The sequence below is a fragment of the Eschrichtius robustus genome, chromosome 11 (assembly GCF_028021215.1).
Source record: "Eschrichtius robustus isolate mEscRob2 chromosome 11, mEscRob2.pri, whole genome shotgun sequence".
NCBI lineage: Eukaryota > Metazoa > Chordata > Mammalia > Artiodactyla > Eschrichtiidae > Eschrichtius > Eschrichtius robustus.
Window position 1 is genome coordinate 87,272,257 of NC_090834.1, and position 14,343 is coordinate 87,286,599.

The 14,343-nt window shown below is 43.8% G+C and overlaps 1 pseudogene; it reads right to left on the bottom strand.

The window, feature by feature from the left end:
- Positions 1-683: 683 nt before the first annotated feature.
- Positions 684-13,907, bottom strand: LOC137772248 (zeta-crystallin pseudogene; annotated as a pseudogene).
- Positions 13,908-14,343: the final 436 nt, after the last annotated feature.

Genomic DNA, 14,343 nt, shown 5'->3' on the forward strand with positions numbered 1-14,343 from the left:
CCTGGCAATAACTGTATGTGTATATGCAACATCACCACACAGACGTCCATTCCTGTTCTCTCTCGTTCTCTCTCTCTCTCTCTCTGTCTCACACACACACACACACACACACACACACAGAGGCATTCCTAAGGGCGCTAGAATAGTGAAGATTATATAACAACAGCAAGAAGAAGATAACTAACACGTATGAGAGTATATACCAAATAATTTAGCTTCAAGTTTAAGAGCTTTGGAGTCACTCAGCCTGGGTTTGGGTCCCAGCCCTGCCACTTTCTAGTGTGATTCTATGAACGAATTACCTGAACTCTTTGAATCTTAGTGTCCACTTGTTAAACGATAATAAAAATGCCTACAAGTCACAGTGTTGCAGAGGGGATTCGGTGAGATTCTGCACGTAGAGCACTTAGAACAGTGCCTGGCATTGAGTGGTACTCAGTACTTGTTGGCTGTGATTATTTTCTGAAAGCATGAGGATAAAGGGGCAGTTTGAGATTGCTAAACTAGAGTTTGTCCACTCAGGGGAAATTTCATCTTGTCTAGTAACAAGACTTTTGTCACTGAAATAATTTTTTAAAGATCTTTAGTATGTTTCAAAGTATAACCCAATGCTTTTTTCTTTTTTTTTTAGTATACGTAAAACTGAGGTAAGAAACTTTAATTACGCAGGAGATCTGTGGAAGGATTAATCATTTTAAGAGAAGAATCATTTTTCCAACAGCCCCACTGCTATGAATGATATCTTCATGAGCCTGGGCCACCTTCTCCAATGGATCCTGGGGACCAATCACTGGTCTCAGACCAACCAACTTCCATTCCAGCTTGAAGGACTGCTGCAAACTGCTGAAATTCCTCCTCGGTGGATGAATAGAGAGCAACTCTTACTATGCTAGATTCCTTTGCCATGGTGTCCCGTGGGTTTATTTCAATAGGACCTCTGCTGCCAACAACTATTACTCGTCCTCCATGTGACAAAAAATTCAAATCATTGCTAAGATTTACATTAGCTAACATTTCAGTAATCATATCAACTCCTTTTTCACCAACAGATTTCTTAATTTTATCAGTGTAATTAGCTCCTTTGTGATTAAACACTTCGTGGGCTCCATTTTGCAAAACAATCTTTTGTCCTTCCTCAGTACCAGCTGTGCCCAAACCTTTAAGCCATAAGCTCTAGCAATCTGGCATGATGTTATTCCAATCCCTCCACTAGCCCCATGAACCAGAACACTTTCTCCAGCTTTCACATGGGCACTGGGGAGCAGAGCTCGATAAGCAGTAAAATACAGGATCCCGACGGCAGCTCCTTGTTTCAAGTCCAGTTTTTCTGGCAGTGTGTAAACAGTGTGATCGGCTGCCAGAGCATACTCTGCGTGGCCCCAGTGCTGGAGCAGAGGTCTAAAGAACCCCTGGGGGGCCAGGCCCCTTCTGTTGGATTGTAGGGGAATCCAGGGGACCCAGAGGACCTGGGCAGCAGGGATGCAGAGGGTCGTTTGGAGGTGGCTATGGACCAACTGCTACAGAAGTATTTCAGCATGCTAATAACCCGTGTGGACCTGCTGGTGCACCCTGGCTGAGTATCAATTCTAGGTCAAGGTGTAATGTTCAATCCCACCCTCATCTGAACATCCCTTTGCCCATTGGCCAAACTGGGCAGCCTGTTTATAAATATGCCTCCTTTGGCAAAAGAAATCAGTGGAGAATGTATGAACCAATTAAGAAGAAATCTCTTCCCAATTCTGAAAGGACAAATCGATGTCAAAATGGCACAGGGTTGGTTCTTATTCTTCTATAGCTGATGGAGGCTAAAATATTTGGGATCCCCACCTTCTAGCTGCTGGCAGTCTGGGAGGAAGCCTATTCCCAGTAAGGATGAAAGGAGAATCTGTTAATGTGGAGAGGAATTTCTGAAGTGGTCTTGGTGAGGGAATATCCCATGGGTTGTGAGCTCTTGGGGTGAGGAGCATGACAGGCTCTGTGTACCCCCAAAACAGAGGGTACCCAGTCAGTACTCAGTGAGGCCAAGTGTAAGTGTGGAACTCAGGCTTTGGGTAGAAAGCAGTGATCATGTATCTGGGGGCAAGTTTCAACAGAGATGAGGGAGATGAGGGGAAGGAACGAGAGCTCTGAGAGAGAAGACTTTGAAACCAGCCTTCCTGGTCATGTGTATGGTCTCCAGAGGGAACAAGGCTACCAAGAGAAGTTTGTCCACATATTCTTTGAGAGACACTGGGAGAGCAAGGCAGTTGTCCTTCAGAATTGACAAGGATGGGGGAGGGCAAGAGAAGAGATCACTCCACCACTGCGGTGGCCCGGGAAGAGCTGGCACAACTGGGCCTCAGAGCCAGCAGGAGAATGGGGCCTCACCATCCGGAAGGAGCTGTGGGCAGCAGCAACCGTGGAGACACCTTCTCTGGGCTTTGGAAGCCATCTGGGGGCTGAGAGTCCTTGGTTGGCAGCATTTTCAAGATTTTGCCTAGGGCTTCCCCCACAAAAGCTGTAGGGGTTTTGAGGCGGAAACCAGAGGACCTGCGGTGGTGGAGAGGCTAGTCAGAGAAATGCCCGCTACTCATGACGTTTGGAGGGCATCCTCCAGTTGACAAAGCGCTGTCTCAATCCTAAATCTGCCCAGCAGAGATGATCATCCCTATTTTACAGATAAGAAAGCAAAGCCCCAGAGAGGTTAAGAGGCGGATCCGAGGTCCGTCACGGTGATGCCAGGGCACACTGCGTCGCCATTCGGGTTCCCTGACTCTCAACTAGGTCCTCTCAATCGGAGTGGGATGCGAGTGAGGTGCCTGGGGTGCAATATGTAAGGAGGCGTGGTCCTTAAGAGGGAGGTGGCTGGGACACAAAATTTAAGGAGTCTGAAGTGGCTCCCGGGTCATGTATGCGCACTGGCTGCCTTCTTAGATTTAGCCCTGGGATGCCTTGCTTACCTCACATACATCCAGACCTTCCTTTAACCACCTGTCTCATTCCAGCGGTGGAGGGTTTTGCCAGAGAAGCGCACTGTTTGGATTGCAAGTTAGATTCCCTGGCCCCGCACGCTTGCTGAGCAAGCCTGGGGCTTCCCCACAGGCTGCATGCTCACTGAGAAGTTGCCTAGAATCTCAATCTGTTCCTGCAGTGAGGAGAGGGGGAGAGGAGGAGAGGTGTTGCCACCAGATATGCCGGGCACCACAAACAAACAACAAGAAAGATTCATGTGCTCAACGGAGCTGAATTTTAATTGATACTTTCTCAAACAGTGGTTCTGAACCAACATCCCTCAGCCCCCAAAGATGATGAAGGGGGTGCGGCTTAACGCCACAATTAGCAGACAACCCCACAACAAATACAGTAAACATTAATCATATTAAATATTGAACGCAGACCCTGGTACGCTTGAAGAGCAATGGGTTTTTAAAATTTTATTTTACAGAAGACAAAGCAATGATTGTGGAGGAATTATTCCGATGTCAGTGCTGAAGGGAAATAATGTAACATTCTGGAATTTATATAAAAATTACAGCTTTGTTGTGTTTCACACTATATATAGTAATTTAATCATTTGCAGCTGATTAATTTCAGTGAAGGAAAATGTAGCATTATGCATTCTTAATGGAGTTCCAAGGTTTGAATTCTAATGGTGAGTTGGGCACAGTTTAAGTCTAAATTAGCAATTAGCTTGGGCAAGGGACATTTAGGTTAAAATGGAGTCATCTGTTGACATGTACTGAGTCAACAAGAGAGCAGGAAGGAAAATCACCAGAAAAGTGCTTGCCACAGAACACTATTTGCTGGGTTAATAATTATAATTCATACATTAGCAGAATGCAGTTGCACTTTAGAAAACATTTTCTTGTACATTTATCTCATTTGCTTTGGTCTTCATAAGTCTGTGAAGTGGGTATTTGTGCTCCATTGTACAATGAGGAAACTGAGGCTCAGAAGAATTAAGGTCACAGTGAGGAAGAACATATACTGTGGCAGGAGTTGAACCCAAGTGTTCCAGTTTCAAAGCCAATATTCTTTCTACCACAAAGTAGTTTCTGGGGAAATTTGCTCTACCTTGAGATTCTCCAGAGGGAAGTGCAAAGGTAATAACAGTATTAAATAAAAGTGAACCTTGGGCTTCCCTGGTGGCGCAGTGGTTGGGAATCTGCCTGCCAATGCAGAAGACACGGGTTTGGGCCCTGGTCCGGGAGGATCCCACATGCCGCGGAGCACCTAATCCTGTGTGCCACAACTACTGAAGCCCACACGCCTAGAGCCCATGCTCCGCAACAAGAGATGCCACCGCAATGAGAAGCCCGAGCACCACAACGAAGAGTAGCCCCCGCTCACCACAACTAGAGAAAGCCCGCGCACAGCAACGAAGACCCAATGCAGCCAAAAATAAATAAATTTATTTTTTAAAAAAAGTGAACCTTGACGAAACTCGCACTGTGTATCCAGCTCTGTGCTAAGCACTTTATGGGTATTAGCTCAGTTAATCTTCAAACACACCTTCAAGGGAGGTACCATTAATATCCCCATCTACAGATGAGGCTCAGATGGGTTAGGTTTCTTGTCCAGGGATGCAGTTGGGATTACATAGATAAGATTCCACCAGAAAACTACTAGAGCTAATCAGTGAATTTGGTAAAGTTGCAGGATACAAAATTAATGCACAGAAATCCCTTGCATTCCTATACACTAACAATGAAAGATCAGAAAGAGAAATTAAGGAAACAATCCCATTCCATTCACCACTGCAACAAAAAGAATAAAATATCTAGGAATAAACCTACTTAAGGAGGTAAAAGACCTGTACTCAGAAAACTATAAGACGCTGATGAAAGAAATCAAAGATGACACACACAGATGCAGAGATATACCATGTTCCTGGACTGGAATTGTGAAAATGACTATACTACCCAAAGCAATCTACAGCTTGAATGCAATCCCTATCAAATTACCAATGGCATTTCTTACAGAACTAGAACAAAAAATTTTAAAATTTTTAAGGAGACACAAAAGACCCCGAATAGCCAAAGCAGTCTTGAGGGAAAAAAACTGTTTCCTCACTGAGTTGGAGGAATCAAACTCCCTGACTTCAGACTATACTACAAAGCTACAGTCATCAAGACAATATGGTACTGGCACAAAAACAGAAATATAGATCAAAGGAACAGGATAGAAAGCCCAGAGATAAACCCATGCACCTGTGGTCAACTAATCTATGACAAAGGAGGCAAGGATATACAATGGAGAAAAGACAGTCTCTTCAATAAGTGGTGCTGGGAAAACTGGAGAGCTACATGTAAAAGAATGAAATTAGAACACTCCCTAACACCATACACAAAGATAAACTCAAAACGGATTAGAGACCTAGATGTAAGACCAGACACTACAAAACTCTTAGAGGAAAACATAGGAAGAACACTCTTTGACATAAATCACAGCAAGAACTTTTTTGATCCACCTCCTAGAGTAATGGAAATAAAAACAAAAATAAACAAATGGGACCTAATGAAACTTAAAAGCTTTTGTAAAACAAAGGAAACTACAAACAGGACAAAAAGACAACCCTCAGAATGGGAGAAAATATTTGCAAACAACTCAGCGGACAAAGGATTAATCTCCAAAATATATAAACAGCTCATGCAGCTCAATATTAAAAAAACAAACAACCCAATCAAAAAATGGGCAGAAGACCTAAATAGACATTTCTCCAAAGAAGACATACAGATGGCCAAGAAACACATGAAAAGCTGCTCAACATCACTAAGTATTAGAGAAATGCAAATCAAAACTACAATGAGGTATCACCTCACACCAGTTAGAATGGGCATCATCAGAAAATCTACAAACAACAATTGCTGGAGAGGGTGTGGAGAAAAGGGAACCCTCTTGCACTGTCGGTGGGAATGTAAATTCATACAACCACTATGGAGAACATTATGGAGGTTCCTTAAAAAACTAAAAATAGAATTACCATATGACCTAGCAATCCCACTACTGGGCATATATCCAGAGAAAAACCATAATTCAAAAAGACACATGCACCCCAATGTTCATTGCAGCACTATTTACAATAGCCAGGTCATGGAAGCAACCTAAATACCCATCGACAGACGAATGGCTAAAGAAGACGTGGTACATATATACAATGGAATATTACTCAGCCATAAAAAGGAACGAAATTGGGTCATTTGTAGAGACGATGGATCTAGAGACTGTCATACAGAGTGAAGTAAGTCAGAAAGAGAAAAACAAATATCATATATTAACGCATATATATGGAACCTAGAAAAATGGTACAGATGAACTGGTTTGCAGGACTGAAATAGAGACACAGATGTAGAGAACAAACGTATGGACACCAAGGGGGGAAAGCCACGGGGGGGTTGGGGGGGGGTGTGATGAATTGGGCGATTGGGATTGACATGTATACACTAATGTGTATAAAATAAGTATCTAATAAGAACCTGCTGTATAAAAAAAATAAATTAAATTCAAAAATTCAAATAATAAATAAATAAAAAAAATTAAAAAAAAAAACACCTCGCTCTTTACCCTAATACATAGCTCCTCTCAAAGGTGACTCTTAAATGCCAGGTTAAGGTGTCTTGATCTTTTAGACCATCGGGGTTTTGGTGTGTTTGGTTGTGAAGGCACATTTTGGAGCAGAAACGAAGCAGAGCCCCTCTGCTTCACACCTATTCCCCCTTCTCCAGCCTGCTCTGTGCCAGGAAGAAGAAACTGGGGGGATCTGCTGAGTTTGGCCAGTGGGAGCAATGGCAGGAGATAGGAGGGAGAGAGGTGCATGGGGCCGGAGTGTTTATTCTTCTGGTTTCCTCAATACAGAGATTCCATGAGCTGGCTGTGTCCCTCACCCAGAGGTCACGGCTCCCATCAAGTGGCTACACTGCCCTCTTTGTGTCCAGGCTTAATAATGCCCCCTCTCCTTGCCCCTTCAGGCCCAAGGTGGTCATGGCCCACTCTTACCAGCCTGGGGGCACTGCCTGTCCTTTCTTGAAGTTTCCCTGCAGCCTGCCCTCCCTGTGACCAATGAACGACGCAGAGAAGACCTGCTCCCAGTACAACCAGGCAGAGGTTGTTTTCAAGGAACTGGACACAGGAGAGGTGGAAGATAGGAAGTCATTCAGTATTTTATTTAAGCACCCAGAGAAAGTCAAGACAGGAGTAAAGAGCCATAGCCGTGTTACACCCTGCAAGCAAATAGAAGCGTAGGTGGCATGTCTCTATATCCTCTCATCTCTTTGCTCATGCAAACAGCTGACTCCTTGTGCCATCCCCGAATATCAGGGCTCTTTGGATGCAATGACACAAACTCAATTTAAATTGACTTAAGGACTTCCCTGGTGGCACAGTGGTTAAGAATCCACCTGCAAATGCAGGGGACGTGAGTTCGATCCCTGGTCCGGGAAGATCCCACATGCCGCGGAGCAACTAAGCCCGTGTGCCACAACTACTGAGCCTGAGCTCCAGAGCCCGCGAGCCACAACTACTGAGCCCGCATGCCACAACCACTGAAGACCACGCAGCTAGAGCCTGTGCTCCGCAACGAAGAGTAGCCCCCGCTAGCTGCAACTAGAGAAAGCCACACAGCAACGAAGACACAACACAGCCAAAAATTTAAAATAAATAAATAAGTAAACAAATAAATTGGCTTAAACCAAAAAAGTGAACTTATTGGTTCATGGATTGAAACTGAGGAAAAAATAGAGTGGATCTGGGCTCAGGGAAGCCGGGATCCAGGAGCTCCAACGCCAGGAGGATCTGCCCTTCCTTTTTTTTTATCTCCCTGAACACTGTCTTTACTCCTCTGACAAATGCAGCCTTGTCAGTGATGGCGATTGACAGAAACAAAATTAAAACCCTACCATTCAGATCAGAACTGGTGATTTGGAGTGAAATTCACTGAATCAGTCAGAGTCCCGGCAGGAAGCAGAATTTCTCAGATGGTTTAATTAAGGAGATTTTTAATAAAGGGACTCTTTGTAGCGGTGTGGACAGCATTCAGTATACAAACAAGAAATATTAGAAACTAACACACCATTGTAAAGCAATTACACTCTAATAAAGATGTTAAAAAAGAAAAGAAAAGAAATATTGAAGCACCCAGACTGGAAGAGGAGGAAGCTATTACCATGGTGCTGGGGCCAAGGAGAGCTGCACCGTGGAGAGTCACCAGGTGGGGGCTCAAGTGATCAAGGATGCAGCTACTGACAGCAATGACGGCTGAAGCAGGGGGGTTGGGGCACCCTGACCTCTCTCTTCTCCTGCCCTTGGATGCCTTGCCAGTAACATGCTCCCATGGGCTGCACCCAACCAGAAACCCAATTGCAAGGGAATTCAGGTGGTGCAGGGCTCAGGGTCAGCCTCCCAGGGTGACAAAATAGAACAGTTAAGGCAGAAAGTGGAATTCAGGGGACAAAGAGAGAATAACTTGCATGTTCATCTTGTACATTTGCAAGAGTTGGAGGATTGGAAAAGTGAACATACTTAAGAGTGTTTTAGTTTTAAGAGAATTTCCTAAGAATTTCAACTTCAATGAAATAATTGACTCAAGCAGTGATCATCCACAGATGTTAAAATCATTGAGTAAAATTTTGGTCGGCCATCAGGAGGTTTACAAGATCTCAGAGTGTCCTCCCAAAGAGTCCTTGTTAATTACAAAAGGGAAGGTATCTTCACAATGGGGAGATCTGCCAGAGAGCTGCTTAACGAAGCCATCAAGCTTAGCATCACTCAGCGACCAGGGGACACAATGACACTATGTGCCTTCTCGTGAGATGCAACGGGAAACACACAACCTCACCTTTGTCGTGTTCTTGCCAAAATGTTTACGCTGAGTCTAATGCAGAGGAAATGACCAGATAAGTCCAGATCACAGGGCACTCTTTAAAACAGTCAGTGCCCTGAACAACCATGAAACACAGGGCTAAACAGAAAAGAGCACTGCACACAACTTGGATGAATCTCACAATGTAGGTTCAAAACGTGCATGTAAAACATGATTCTATTCACATACAGTTGCAAGACAGACAAAACCCATTTAGGTATTGGGAGTCAGGATAGTGGTTTCCCTCGGGGGGGAGGGGGGGTGATGTGAGGAAGGGCACCCAAGAGAGAATTCCAGGGTGCTGATGATATTCTGTTTCTTATCGCAGTGCCTGTTACAGGCGTTTATTCACTTTGTGAAAACCTGTTGTAGTGAGTACACTCTGCGTGTGTGTGTGTGTGTGTGTGTGTGTGTATTAGGGAGAGAGATAACATTAATGTGGCAAAATACCGCCAACTGATGAATCTAGGTGAAGAATCTATGAATATTCATTATTCATTATATTGTTTTTTACCTTTTCTCTAGGTTTGAAATTTTCCAAAATAAAAAGTTGGGGGGAAAATAGAAATGATTTCAAATTATTTTTTAAATGTTCCACGATGTATAAACGGCTGGCATATTATTCATCAGCAATGTCCTCTACAGTGAGTTCACATTATTCACACACTTATTTAAATATAAGCAAACTGTTCACACTTAGCTAAAATAAAACAAAGAACAGAAAACACAGCTAGTTTGCATTTATTATGATTCCTAAACACAAGCCGAATATTTCGTCTGGTGCTCACGTACAGAAATAGCAACCTATTCCCATGTTCACAGAAAAACTGCTGTGTTGGACATATTACGTTATAGCTTGGGATCCACAAAACTATACCAATGGGGTTTTGAACTCTCAAGGGTTAGTTTAATGGCAGGTAATCTTTAGTATGCTCACTGAATTTAGAAATCAACCAACTTAAGCTGTGACATCACTGGCAATGTTGACCAATATTAGAACCTTGTTTTTCCTTTAACAGTCTTGTTGGGGTAAAAGGAGGAAGAAAATTCAGCTCCCCATCCTCTGGTGTTTTCAGGCCCAGGCATGGATAGGAAAATCTCAGAAGAAGGCAGATAAAAGAAGAAAAGAGGGAGAAGCTCTATCTGTTTTAATCCACCTCTGTTCCAAAATAGCACACTAGCCAGAAGCCAGCAGAAGCTCCAATGTAGAGAGCAGTACACATGGAAGCAATGGTTCTTGCTCTCAAAGGTCATCATTGCATAATCCTTATGTATCCCTCCTGTCCTCATCCCTTTAGCCGCCAAGGCTTCAGGAGAGCAAGCACTGAGGCCTCTTGGCACCTGGGTCTGAGGAACAGGCAGAATCTGCCCGACTGTTCAATCTTCCAACACCAATGCAATAGACACCTTTGGTTCAGCCCAAATGCCAATTATCTGTGAGCCACTGTCTAGCACACTGCTGGAACATAGTAGACGCTCATTAAATATTTGTTAAATAAATGAATGAGCTGTGGAGAGAGAGGCTGCAGAAGAGGCTGAAGGAGTGGTTTTCATGGAAGATTCTATGCAACTTGGAGGGATTTTTGCCCACCTCTGCTTAAAACTCAGCTCTTGATTCCTTGAGGATGCCAACCTGGGATCAGTAGAGACATACCCTTGGCATTTGTAGGGGACGGAGGCTCTGGCAGCATATGAGAGGAAAAAGTCAGTGAAATTGCCAACTGCAGGGCTTGAGACTTCTCAGCCTCTGTAATCATGTGAGCCAATTCCATATATATATAAAACATATATACAAAATATAGAGATTTATTATAAGAAATTGGCTCACGTATGTACACGTACACACACCTCTGTAACTTTAACTCAGTATTTCCTCCATTTTTTAACGTGTGTAGGTATATTTATTTGTGAGTGTATGTGCACGTGTGCCTATGTGTGAGTACAATATTATCATATTCTGTTTCTCTGAAGAACCCGGACTATGCACTTAGATCACACAATTGTATGATAAACACCCCTGGTTGCCTGCCTACCAAGTTTCCTGAGACCCCCCACTTCCCCTTGCTAGTAGGACCCACCTATCACAATGGAGACTCAAAATGGCAAACACTTCCCTTCCCAGCTCCCATTACATTCAGGCACAGGTGTGCAACCCAAACCCTGCCATGTGAACCTAAAGGAGAGTTTGCCAGGGGCTACGGGGAAAGAATTTCTTTCCTGAAAAAGGAGCCACCCAGGAGGAAATGTTTTCCTCCAACTCTGTGGAGAGTTGCATATGCCCAGTGCCAGAAACTGCAGTAACATCCTGCCATCAGGAGGGAGACATTGCCTTTGTGCTGAGCAAAACAGAGCAGAAAGAAACAAAACGTCAGAATTCATAAGAATACTGTAGAGCTGCTGAATTAACCATCCAGAAATCACCCTGCCTCCAGATTTCTTATGTGAAATAATAGACATTCTTATTGTTTAAGTCCTCTTTAAAGAGAAGTCTGTTTCCTGCACCCAAAAGCATCCTAATCTAATTAGCTGATTTTATTTTGCCTGTAAGAGCTCACATCAAAGGAGGTCTGTTTATCCAGTCAAAGGTATACTTATAGGTTCATTTAGTATGCTTCTTTATTTACAAATAGTCCAGTGAAATGAGAAATATATTTATATATCTGCACCCATAGTCACCCTTCATCCTTCCATCCCTCCATCCCTCTGTCCATCTCTTAATCTGTCTATCTATCTATGAGTTCCATGGTCGGAAAAGTCTGGGAAGCTGTGATTACTGCATACTTCTGGAGAATCACGATCAACATTAACGTATTAGAGCCTTTGAGAAGTTCTATAGAGAAGAACCTCCTTTAACTCAGTATTTCCTTGATTTTTTGTTTGTTTGTTTTTTAATCACAGAACCCTTCTTTGAGCACACATTTTAATAGCAACCCAATTTTGGAAACGTGCACGTGACTGCATGACTATCTCTCTCCTAAGATCACACACACACATTGTAAGAGGACAATTGTTCCCTCTGAGGCAACACTTGTTATTCTGAAACACTGAAGCAAAACCTCCAGCACACTTGGAATTTGTTTAGCAGATGTTTACAGGTAGCTTGATATTAATTTCTATACAAAAGATATATTTCTGGGCTTGGCTTATTGTTCATGATTCACAACCACATTCTAGGAACCTCCAATCTCGCCCATCATCCTGCTTGAGCTAACCATATCTGACACAAACAGTTCCCATTCATGGTGGCCCCATCCCATTTACACCATCCGCAGCCCAAGAGGCAATCTTGTGCTTGTGTTTTAACATAAACTTCACATCACATGCATACTAACACTACTTCATGAGCAAGGAATTACCACGTCTGGTTCATTGACATTTACATCTGGGAACCATTTCAATCAGATTAATCCGTTTATCTAAATAATTTTCCACTCACTTCACAACATCAGAACTCACCAATACATTTTCTGCAGATACTTCCAACCTTCCTTTTTGTAGACTGAGGTGCAAGATTCATTATTACCTGGAGTTCTGCAGGCTGGATCCTTATCAGGGTGTAAGGGAGACCAAATAATAATCTCTATCCCATAGAGTTTTAGAAAAGGGAAGAAGAGTAGGGCAGATGGAGGTGTCATTGTCAGCCTCTTCCGGATAGGGCTGTTGGAGAAAGTGACTTAGATGTGCAGTAACAATAGGCTTTGTGTTAGGACAGGCAGCTTATACTGCAGTAACAGCTCGGGAATGTTGCTGGCTGATAAAAACAAAGGTTTATTTCTGGTCCCCGTTACATGCCCACTGTGGTCTTCACTCAGGAACCCAGCAGTTGGACCATTGCCAATCCTGGTGGCAGAGAGGAAAATGTGAGAACGGCAAGCCTCACACCGACTCTCAGAGCTTCCACCCAGAGGTGACCACATCACTTCTGCTCACGTTTCATTGGCCACATGTGAGCTCCATTACCACAGGCCCCCTAAGCCTGAGCCCCAGAGCAAGTCAGACATGTTCCCCAAGAACAAGCATCACTGGAAAAGCCACAGGCTTTCATCCCACTGCCAGGTTTAACCTTCGGCAAAGAGCAAAGCCACGCATATGCTCTCTGCAGACAGGCAGATCCCGAAGAGAGTGGATGATGGGGGTAAACTCCTTAACTGCCCAGTCAGGTGAGAGAGCAGATGATGACCAAGTAAAAACAGTCAAATCACAATACGACTTCTGCAAAACGGGTTTTCCACTTACTCATTGTCTTTCAGTTTCAAGTTCTCAGTTCACTCTTGAGCCCTTTCTTCTTCAAGTTCTCCACTTTATTCTTTGTTTGCTTTCCCGTCATTCTAGTCTGCATCATCTTCCTCCAATAAGAAGCATGAATCCCACTCTACTGCTGGATGCCCAGCTACCTGAACCAATAATCCAACGCCTGAGTTACGAACAGAAAAACTAGATGTTTAGATCAGTCTGAGAAAGGTTTGTCCATGACTCGCCACCAGAGTCTTCCTATGGAAACACTGAGCAAGTGGATGAATGAAGAGACACCGTCCAGTGCCCAGTATAGTAGGCGCTCCTTCAATGTGAGTTTCCCATCTTCAGCACTTTTGCGATTCCAGTCCCCCCTCGTGGCATGCTCTTTCCTTTGAGCTCTTTCCTTATCCAATTTCCAACAATTCTTCCAATGTCAAGCTCAGGTCCCACCTCCCCTGGGCACATTCCCACCTTGACAACCAGTGGTGACCCATAGCGATACTCTGCCTACATCCCTGTGCTGCCACTTGGAGCTCAAGTTGTCATCTGACTTCCGTGTATGATGACTTGGTTCTACAAGTTACCTTGAAGCTCTTGGAGGGTGGGGGCAGTGCCTTCTATGCCCCCTGCATCCCTGACCACACCCAGCCTGACGCAAGGCACAGAGCAGCCTCGTGACAAATAGTTCCTGAAACAACTTGATGCACACGTTCTGCAGTGTGGTTGGCAGGGTCTGCTCCACTGCAGTGGGTGATGGAGCGAAGGGGCAGCAGCCTCCGAAGCATGGACCCTGGCCGTGGTGACCACCCAGGACACTGTTCCCATGCAGGTCCATGGACTATGGGGTGAGATGAGATCCTGCTTTCTGGAAAACATGTCAGAGCTTCTAACAGGGAGCTGAAATCAGTAAGGAGATAAAGGAAAGCAAATACACATCTTATTATAATTATTATATTAGTCAGTTCTTCCAGTCTTCTGGGCTTTGTTTTTGTTCTTTTACAGGACCCTTTTTAACAGGTAAAGAGGTGGATTTTACACTGTCTATTACCTAGTAGTTACACCCAATTCTGGTCTTTTGGTGAAGTCTTGATGGTAAATTGACTGTCTTGCCTAAGTTATTTGAGGTACCAATAATGACTTATTCTGAGCCAGTTACTGTTCCAAGCACATTACTTGCATTAACCTATTAAGTTTTTACAAGAACTCTAAGAGGTAGGTGCTATGAATGTCAATAGAGTCACATCTGATCAGAAACTTACATATCAGAAAAC